Here is a 10,969-nt window from a genome sequence, read left to right as displayed (position 1 = left end):
GGACATATTCAATATGCCAAAACAGTAACAAATCTCACAATGGAGACGTTACTGGTACCCACTAGAGCAAATCAATGAACAATGGGAGGACAGTGCTACAGTGCTATTCTCATTCTACTTTATATTCCCTGTCTTCCCTGCAAATAGCCATGCTCACTTACCTTCTTTCCTTCTTTTCTATAGATTTTGTTATTGGATGTTTCTCCACTACAATCGAGAGTCTTCTTATGGTGTGATTCTTCATGAATCTCCCTGTAGGCCATTTATCCATATCAAACCTCCATTCTTTTGTTCACCAATACTATCATTATTTTGCATTTTGGTTTCATTTATCAAGCAGTGATTGACTAATATCAACATATTCTTGGCAGTGTGCTAGGTGCTAAGAGAAGCAATAATTAATGACATAATGCCTTTTCTCAAAAGATTTTCTGCATGCTCATGCACACAGAAATGAAATATATTAGAATAGAAAGTGCTATATTAAATATATTCAGAAAATGGCATTAGGGGACCAGCCTAGAGTGACTCATTTATTTTATTTTCTAATTATATGTAATTGTTTTAGGTGCTATGTATGCATTTGTATATGGTTCCTAATATCTCCACAAATACTATCGCCACTGAACATCTAGTGATTTATTGAGTAAAAGAGTCATATTTTTTTAAAAAAATATTGAATCACCATGAGGTATACAGTTACAAAGTTGTTCATGATTGTGTTTCAATCATAGGATGCTCTAAACATTCCACTATTTTTATGGAAAAAAATAATGTCTATAATATCCCTGTATTTTATAGCTTTATTTTTTTTTCTAGAAAATCACTAAGGACCATATCTAAGTAGATTAGTAAATTACTAATTACAATTTACTAATGTAAATTATTCAAGCTTCCCCTATTCTCACTTATTTTTACCCTTTCTTCATAATTTTCAGTACTATTCTCAGAGCCTATGTTCTATTTTCCATCACCAAATTTTGTCTGTAATTCTCCTCTATTCTATTAAGTTATTTAAACCCTGGGAGATGATACATTATTAACAAGTAGTTCCTTGAGCATGAGAAGAAATTCCAATTTTATTATAGTTTTGGAGGTCCAGATCCAAAAATGGACTTTTTAGGACTAAACATCAAGTATTGGTAGTCCTGAATTCCTTCTGGCAGTTGTGTGGAAGAATTTATTTCCTTTCCTCTCCAGCGTCTAAAGCCCACCCATATTCTTTGGCGTATTGCTCCACTCTTCCATCTTCTGAGACAGCAAACACTGAGCTGATTTGTTTCATCCTATAGTTCTCTGATTTTTCTCTTTCCTGCCTCACTTTTCTACAAAAGGTAACGTTTGTTACTAAACTGAATCCACTGGGATAACCCAGGTTATTTTCACCATTTCATTCCATCAGCTACCTTAATTTCCTTTTTCTGTGTAACTATAAAAAGACCATGTATTAGAATATGAATATCTTTGGAGGCCATTGTAATCTCTATCAAATTGTAATATATTTTCTGTTCACCTCTCATTATACTACACAGAGTCAGGTTTTCTGGGTTCTGTGAAGAGTAGAAACACTTCCTGTGCCCCTTCCCCCCTTGAAAAGATACACTGAGTTTGAAAAAAAAGTTTACTTGAATTAAGGAATTAAGGGATCTGTTCTTTCAGTAGAGGCCCTATTTTAATTGTTCTTCGTGAAACTCACTGGAGAATTTGGCCAAGATTTTATTTGTTCGTGAAATTAAAAATTGACACTAATAGAACACTGCCACTGACAAAGTCCTTTGTGTTTTTTTTTTTTTGCAATAAGTTGGGTAGCAATGTTGCTTAGTAAATTTTTATGATATGTGTGAATTTAAGCCTTTGTAATGATGAGTTCAGGAATTTATTTAAGTATTCAACAAAAGGGCTTGAGTGATAGCCCAGCGGGTAGGGTGTTTGCCTTGCATGAGGCTGACCCGGGTTCAATTCCTCCATCCCTCTTGGAGAACCCCGGCAAGCTACTGAAAGTATCCTGCCCACACAGCAGAGCCTGGCAGGCTCCCCGTGGCATATTCAATATGCCAAAAACAGAAAAACAAGTCTCACAATGGAGACATTACTGGTGCCCGCTCGAGCAAACTGATGAACAACGGGATGACAGTGCTACAGTGCATTCAACAAAAATTTGTTGAATAGGATGCTCTTCAACACAATGGATTAACAAATTGGAACTAAGAGAAAATAAAGAGTAATGTAGCCTTGAATCTACCTAACATTAAAATTTTATCAGGAGACAGAGACGTAAACTACTAATTTTACAATGACTTATTTAACTATAAAAATGGCTAGTGTAAAGATGCATAAATTATATATGACCATTGTTTCACAACAAGAAACAGAAAGCACTATGGAATTGAGAGTGGACCTGTTTAAGTTCACTACCGTGCACTCATTTTGTACAGTACAGAGCACTTACTAACAACTTATTAAATATTTATTAGATGAAAAAAGATGCAAGAATAGAAAAGCAGGCCATTTTTATTAAAAACTGTATCATTAAAAATGCATAATATTTGGACAGCATTATATAAACCATGTTTTCCAAAAACTTAAGCAGAGGGGAGATGACTGTCTATAATAAATAACAGACACCATCCCGTTTTATACCAGCTCTTGAATTGTGCTCCCTCACAATTTTCTTAACCAATGATAGAGCAAGAGAGACCAAACCAGTATAATATATACAAGATATCCTACAAAAGGAGTCACCATACCTAAATCTAGGCTTTGGCATAAAAATCTGAGGCCTTAACATCATGAAATCGCATTTCACTATATCAAGTCGAGAAGAGCCTGAGACCCATCGGAATAAAAAGAAAACAGAGTTGGCAAGTATTGATGAAAAACTTAACACAGAAATTAAGAATCAAGTTGTGAACATTTGCCTAATTATGTCCAAAATGCACTCTTTTTGACTTCTGGCATTACATGGTAGTCACAAAAGCCACATTCCATTTTGAGGTTTTGGGCACACAAAATATGCTGGCAGAAATCACCTATTATCACAGGATATGAATGAATCCCAGGATTATTCTCTTATAAATCCACATGAAGTACAAAGTGATAAAGGAGATTTTTTGAAAGCTTTCTTATCTTCTCTGAATGTGTATAATTTATGACTACAGTTAGAAAATCAAGCCTGTATATATACCTTATGTATATGTCACATGTCCATCAAAAAACAAAAAACTGCTCCAGAAACATTTAAGAAAGGCAGAGTAGTCTTGTAATTCATTTAGTCAAAGAGAAAATAACCTTGAAATCAAACAAAGAATGTCTATCACCTGAAGTAGAGAGGAAGAAGATCTGATTAAAATCAGAATTCCCATCACTGCATCCCACTCCCCACACCAAAATTGGGAGCTATTGACTCCTTTAATTAAAAAAGACCTGCTATGGAAATACTACATTGAGACCAATCCCACATGAATGAGTCTGTCAGGACTTCTAAGTTTTGGTTCATACCTCTGAGGTAGGGATGCTTACATTTGCAATTAATTATTACAGGGCTATGGTTCATGCTCATCCACTGAAAATCCCAAGGGGAAAGCTAGTAGTAATGAGGGAGAGAAATGTGGAAAAGTGAGTAGACTCTTAGGTGTGAAGGCTAAAAGATAAAGCAAGCCCAAAACGTAGAACAATTAGTCAAAGGAACTAAAGTTAAAAATAAAATAGAAAGTAAAATGTAGTTAAAGCTCAATAAAATCAGGATGATTGTGCATCAATTTGAACTAATCACTCAAATCTCTAAACCATACAATCAATATCTGATTAAATGAAGTTAAGAGTAGTCATTGACAAACAATACCAATATATGAAAACTATTTGTACATTAGGCCTAAAACCCTGAATATATAAAACTAGTTTACTTGGACTGTTTGTCTCTTTAATATTGTTATTCTATAAAACTAATACAAAAAATGGCATCAGCAAAGAAGTGAGATACAGCTGATATTCTTTTCCCTTTTTTTCACTAATAAATAATAATGATAATTCAAAGGAAATGCTAGTTTCCTGGAAATATGCAAGTGACACCAATTAAGGACTATATAGACAATTGTCTTATATATTACTATCCATGATATACATATGAAAGTAACATAAGAGAAACTAGGGTGGCAATTAGGAAAAAGAAAAGTGGGAAAGAGAAAAGAACAAGGAACAAGTGTTGCTGCATAAATTGGCCTGGTCATTAAATTTTTATTATTACTTATTTCATTTTTACATTTCAAATACTTCAACTATTTAAAAATAATTACACTTCCTCTGTTTATTAAGTGGCAAACTTGCATAAAATTCTTATAAAGCTGTCCTCAATATCTTTCCTTTGTATATTATTAATAATGATTTTTTTTCTTTTCCTGGAACAGACTGTTGTATATTTGCAGACGGCAGTGCTTACATACAAAACGCAGTAAAAATGAAATAAGTCAATAAGTCAACTTACACAGGGCTATGGTTCATGCTCATCCACTGAAAATCCTTACTAGGAAAGACGTAATATAAGTCAAATTTAACAAAAATGATAAAAAGGAAAAAAGAACACACAAATGTGTAATTATAAGTTGTGAAACAGACAAACTTACCAAGAATAAAAGGCATAGGATAATTTGTTAGAAATAATGACTCAAATTCAAACTCGAAGACTCCTGTCACCCTGATTGCTTCCACTGGGGGAGAATGACCCCTTTAGACTTTCGACAGTCATTCAGAATCCCGAAGGACCAGCTGAGAGACAAATCTTTCAGATTTACTGATAACATTTCAAAACACTTTTAGTATATTTTGGCACCTCAAAGGACAAATGTATTTAATAAATCAAATTTGCTTTGACATTTCTTTGAATGGTCAAAAAAGGAAAAAGGGTAAGAAACTATTGTTTTAATAACAGTCATCATGATAAAAGGTTTTATCATTTTTTCCACCCATAAATATATTTTTGTTGTCTTAATCATTTAATTGTTTTTGTTACTGTAAATATTTATCCCTTTGCAATACATTTTGTGTTATTTTATGTCTTCTTTTTAAATAGAACTTACTTAAATATGTCTGGCAGTTTTGTAGGCAAGACAGCTATTCTAGATGACCAAGAAATAAATTAGAAATTGGAAAAGAGGCGAAGAAACTTCTTTTACTCTATTACTCAAGTGCACACTACCAAAAAGGCAAGCATCTCTAAAGACAGGAAACTCTAATAATACAAAATAGTTTGTGCATCAGAATGTATGAAGTGGTTTTTTAGAGAGTTTATTAATTAATAACTAGTATAAATTATTACTACAAAAATTCCTTCCAATTGTTACCCTTTTTTTTTTGCTTTCACATGTGTGACAAATATTAGTATATGAGACACATATCTAGAAATATATTAAATGAAATCTGGTTTTACTTATTTTTTTTCATTATGTTTTATTTTTAACATTGGTTCTTTGGATCATTATTCTATGTTTTGGGCTCTCATCTCTATTTGGGGGGAGGCAGGAGGGTTGGAGACACACCAATAGTGCTCATGGCTTATTTCTAGCTCTGTGCTTAGGGGTCACTCCTAGCAGGGCTCAAAGAACCTGTTTAGCTTTAGAGATCAAACCAGGGTTAGCTGCTTGCAAAACATGAGCTTTAAACACTACGCAATCTCTCCAACCCTAAAAGCACTGTCTGTAGCACTGTCATCCCGTTCATCGATTTGCTTGAGCAGGCACCAGTAAAGTCTCCATTGTGAGACTTGTTGTTACTGTTTTTGGCATATCAAATATGCCACAGGGAGTTTGCCAGGCTCTGCCATGTGGGCAGGATACTCTTGGTAGCTTGCCGGGCTTTCCGAGAGGGGCGGAGGAATCGAAACTGGGTTGGCCTTTTTTACACGAGTGAGTCCCCAGAGCTGTTCACACAGCCTAGGACCACCCCTGGCAATGTGTTACTAGGTGATACAGGCCTGAAAGTTTAGTGTTAAGGTTGACAAACATTGGTTCCAATTCTATATGGTTCTGGCTATTAAACTTGGGGTTTTACATGTGCTAGCTTTGTGTTCTACACATTGAGCCATTTCTTTGCTCCCCAGATTGTATCACTGTATCACTATCATCCCGTTGCTCATCAATTTGCTCCAGCAGGCACCAGTAACATCTCCAATGTGAGACTTTTGGTTACTGTTTGTGGCATATCGAATACACCACGGGGAGCTTGCCAGGCTCTGCCATGCGGGATACTGTCGGGCTCTCTGAGAGGGATGGAGGAATCGAACGTGGGTCATCCACCTGCAAGTCAAATGCCCTACCTGCTCTGCTATCACTCCAGCCCCCAAAACTACTTAAATTTATAATTGCTTCATTGTAGCAGCTACGAAGATAACTCAATCGGTGGAGTTTATACCTATCCCTCCAAGACCCTACATTTTATTCCCAGTCTAACTTGTCCCTGAATACTCTTCAAGTAGCCCCACAATGCTGCTAACCTGCTGAATGCCAATCCATCAGGCCCACAGAGTCAGGCAAGTATCTTTTTAAATTTCATATTTCATATTTGGTGAATTTTTTATATTTCACAATAAAAAAATTTGTATTTCAATAATGTAATCTAGGGAGTAAGCACTTTACATTTTAAATTTAAATTTTTTCTTTAATTAATTAATTAATTAATTTGCTTTTTGGGTCACACCTGGCGATGCACAAGGGTTACTCCTGGCTCTGCACTCAGGAATTATTCCTGGCAGTGCTCAGGGGACCATATGGGGTGCTGGGAATCGAACCTGGGTCGGACACGTGCAAGGCAAACGCCCTATCCGCTATGCTATTGCTCCAGCCCTTTTAATTTATTTTTATCAGAAATTATAAAGTCAAAAAAATTCCCCAATTTTATAAGAGGGTTTCATGTATGATGAAGTATGCTTCTTCAAATAAGAGACTTAATATAACTTTATGTGCCATTGGAAGGATAATAATTGCTCTGGTCTTCCACTGTATGCCATCCATTTTTCTTTATAGGCAACAGATATGTTATTTCTTGAATCTCCATTTTTTTGAGGATCTGGACTAGAGGTAATGTTCTTCTTCTGCGTCCTTCCCAACCAACACTCAATATTTTCTCTGATCTCAGCCTGAAAACATTCTGCCTACAATGGCCTAATCTTTACTTCAGTCTTTCTCTCTTGCATCAAATCCTTATCTAGTGATTATGCAACTGAGAGTTAGCACAGAGGGTAGGGCGTTTGCCTTGCACACAGCCAACCTGGGTTCGATTCCTCGACCCCTCTCGGAGAGCCTGCCAAGCTACCGAAAGTATATCCCCTGCATGGCAGAGCCTGGCAAGCTACCTGTGGCATATTGGATATGCCAAAAACCGTAACGAAGAGTCTCACAATGGAGACACTACTGGTGCCTGCGAGAGCAAATCTATGAGCAACAGGATGACAATGACAGTGAGAGATATTTCTATTACGAGACATTGAGAAGTGCTCTATGCTTCTGATCAAACATTTTATCAGTTAATTTTTGTTTCAAAAATTGTATCATCTACAAGTGGGACAAATACTCTCACAAATACTCTCGCCCAAAACACAGCTATCGGAGCCTTATTCTTTTTATAGCAATCTTCCTTGGCACTGTGTCCCTTACTTATAGGTAATAGAGACTCTAGGACTTCAATGCCTCACTGATTATCACCAACGTGCTATATGTTAGTTTTATGGCTGCTAATGTGTTCAAATGTTCAAATACAAAATTGTAGAAATGTTTAGAAGAAATATAGTAAAATGTTTTTCAGATGCCTTGGAAACAACACCAAGGACTGGAGTGCACGTTTCAAATGCTGGAGCCCTAGTTTCAATTCTCAGTACCATGTGGAGCCAGAACACTGCTATGTGTCCTCTCCACCAAAAAAAAAAAAAAAAGAAAATATGTTTTTTAGATAGTAAGCTATTAGTTTTGACAAAAATATTTAAAATCATGGAAGAAATATGGATAGTTTCTAATTTTCAAAAAATATTTATAAATGAAAACTAGCAAATCTGAATTATAAAAGAAAGCAACAGTCTGATTAATTTAAGTTTTTTTGTATGACAGAGTTAATGACTATATTATGCATAGATTTTACTTGTATTTATGAGAAAATATTAAGACCCAAATAGATATGTGGGCAAGAATTTTGAGTAGATCATTAGCAAGCAAGGAAAAATAATGCAAGGTGAAAATGGTTCATCCTCAATGCTAAACTTAGAAATACATGTAAAATCAATTAAAATACTATTTTCACCCCATGAAGCTATGCAGAAGGCTGTTCCTCTTCAAGCCATTTAAGTAGGAGATAAACAAATATGCTTCCATAATGCTTGTTGAATTCTGAGCTGACATAACCCCTTTAGGCAAGCAATATAACACATAACAAGCACGAAAAAAATGTTCAAATTATCCCAGGCACATTACCTCTTGGATTTATCATAAATATAGTTAAATTTGGCAGTGCTATGAGGTGTTCTTAAATCTGCCTAATTGATATATTCCAACATATATATGTTGCTCCCTGCTTTCTTTAGTAACATATAGTATAATATAACATATATTTATGTGTTATATAAAATAATTATATAACACACATATACACATATATAACACATATAGTTAAGACAGAGAGTTAATTTGTAAACCTAAAACTCACGTTAGGATGCTGGAATTATAAATAATATATTTTTTAAACATTTTAGTGGTAGTATATTACTTTAAATATCACTATCACTGTCATCCAATTGCTCATCAATTTGCTCAAGCAGGCTCCAGTAACGTCTCCATTGTGAGACTTGTTGTTACTGTTTTGGGCATATTGAATACACCACGGGTAGCTTGCCAGGTTCTGCCATGCGGGCGAGATACTCTTGGTAGCTTGCCATTCTCTCCGAGAGGCATGGAGCACATATACTAAAATTGGAACAATACAGAGATTACTTTAAATGTTTACTTTAAAAAGTATGATTTTTTTTCTAAGATTTGTTTTGCAAACCAACATTTTTATTTAAAAAACTACAAAATTTTTGCTCTCCTGGAAATAAATTCATTAAAATTTTAATTGACTCTAAACACTCAGAGAGTCTCTTGCCTGTGCACCTGACTGTCTTCCCCGGGGCCCCTCGGAGTGGGGTGGACTCCAGCTTCCCTCCCCACCCCGAGCAGTGCTCCTGCGGCCAAAGACCTCTGAAGCCTGGCAACAGCCATGCTCAAGGCCCCTCTCTCACACATGAAGGTACTGGCAGAGGAGCCCAGGTGTCTGGGACCCGGGGCTGAGACCTCCAAGCCTGCTTGGATCGGGACTGGGCCTTCTCTGCCCAGATTTCCCATTTCCCAGTAGCTAGGCGGTCACACCCAGGGACTGTCCCCCACTGCCGTGTAATCCCATCCACGGCCAGCATCCAGAAAATTCAAAGCAAGCTCCCAGAAGCACTCGGCGGCTTGGAGGCCTCTCAATATCTTATAGCCTACTTGTCCTCTGAATAAACCCGGCAAACTACCGGGAGTTTCCTGCCCACATGGGAGAGCCTCGCAAGGTCCCCATAGTGTGTTCATATGCCAAAACCAGTAACATGCTTGATTTCATTCTCCTGACCCTGAAAGAGCCTCCAATGCAGCATCGTTGGGAAGGATGAGTAAAGAGAGCCTTCTAAAATCTCAAGGTAGGACGGATGGAGATGTTACTGAGACTGCTCGAGAAATTCGACGATCAACGGGATGATGATGATGATGATGATGATGATGATGATGATGATGATGATGATGATGATGATGATGATGATGAAGAAACAGTCAGTATTTGATATAGAGAAGAAAAATATTTTGGAGACAATTAACAATGACAACACTGTCTCTTACCAATTAGGAAACTCAATGCTGCTGCCAAGTCATGAAATGCAGCATTTCTCTTTTCTCACCCGACTCCATAAAAGGGAAAATAATGTCATAAATACATCAGGGTTAAACATGTAAGAAATTATGAAAGCCTTCACAAGTCCCAGAAAATTTTTACAAGTTCTCTGTCAAAATAGAAGTTCCTATTGGTCCAGCTACAAGAAACTAACAAAAATTCTATTGTTGCATGGCATCAACTTCAGGATATCTTTGAGACAGACATCAATTTAAGAGACATCCATTGCAAATAATTGAATTAATATCAATAAAAAAATTAAAATATTTAACAACTTGTAAATATGCCTGGGATTTATTGAGGCTATAAGTTGATGAAAATATTCAAATATTTCTTATGTTTTAGGCATCACATTAGAGCAAATTTTACTTAGTTATGTAGTTTTTATCAAAGATATATAGCTGTAATTTAAGGAGTCACAATTCCACTACAATTTTTTTAAAAGCACTCTTTTTGGACTATTTTCTGTCACAGAGAATTCACTTTCAGTTAAGTTATTTTTTTAATTTTACTTCCTCTCCCTAAATACTCATAGTGATATTTTTAAATATTTATTTGCACTTACAGTCACAATCAAGTGAAGAAGTAACACACACCCATACTTTGCAATCTTCTATCCACTGTGTTTTCTTAAGAGAGGCTTAGTTATAGGAGCTGGAGTGAGTACAGTGGGCACCGCCTTACATGCTATACAACCAGTTTTTGATCTCCGACAACCCGTTTTGTTCCCTGAGCCCCACCAGGAGCGATCCTTGAACTCAGCGCTATGAAAACCCCCTGAGTACTGCCTGGTGTGGCACCCCATCCCCAAATATGAGATGTTTCTAGTTTTAATTCACTAGATTCTTGATAGTTAGAGACTCACAGTATTACATACCATGTTTACTAGTTTATCTTTTCTCTATAGCCTTTTGTCCTTGTTTGCTTGCCCTTGATGTACTTACTATTGATATAATATTCTCAATATTTCCTGGATATGTAAATTTGTCATCAGTATACTGAAACAATTAGTTACTGAAGTACACATTTGTTT

Source organism: Sorex araneus, chromosome 2 (genome assembly GCF_027595985.1).
Source record: "Sorex araneus isolate mSorAra2 chromosome 2, mSorAra2.pri, whole genome shotgun sequence".
Taxonomy (NCBI): Eukaryota; Metazoa; Chordata; class Mammalia; order Eulipotyphla; family Soricidae; genus Sorex; species Sorex araneus.
This window is presented reverse-complemented; position numbering follows the sequence as displayed.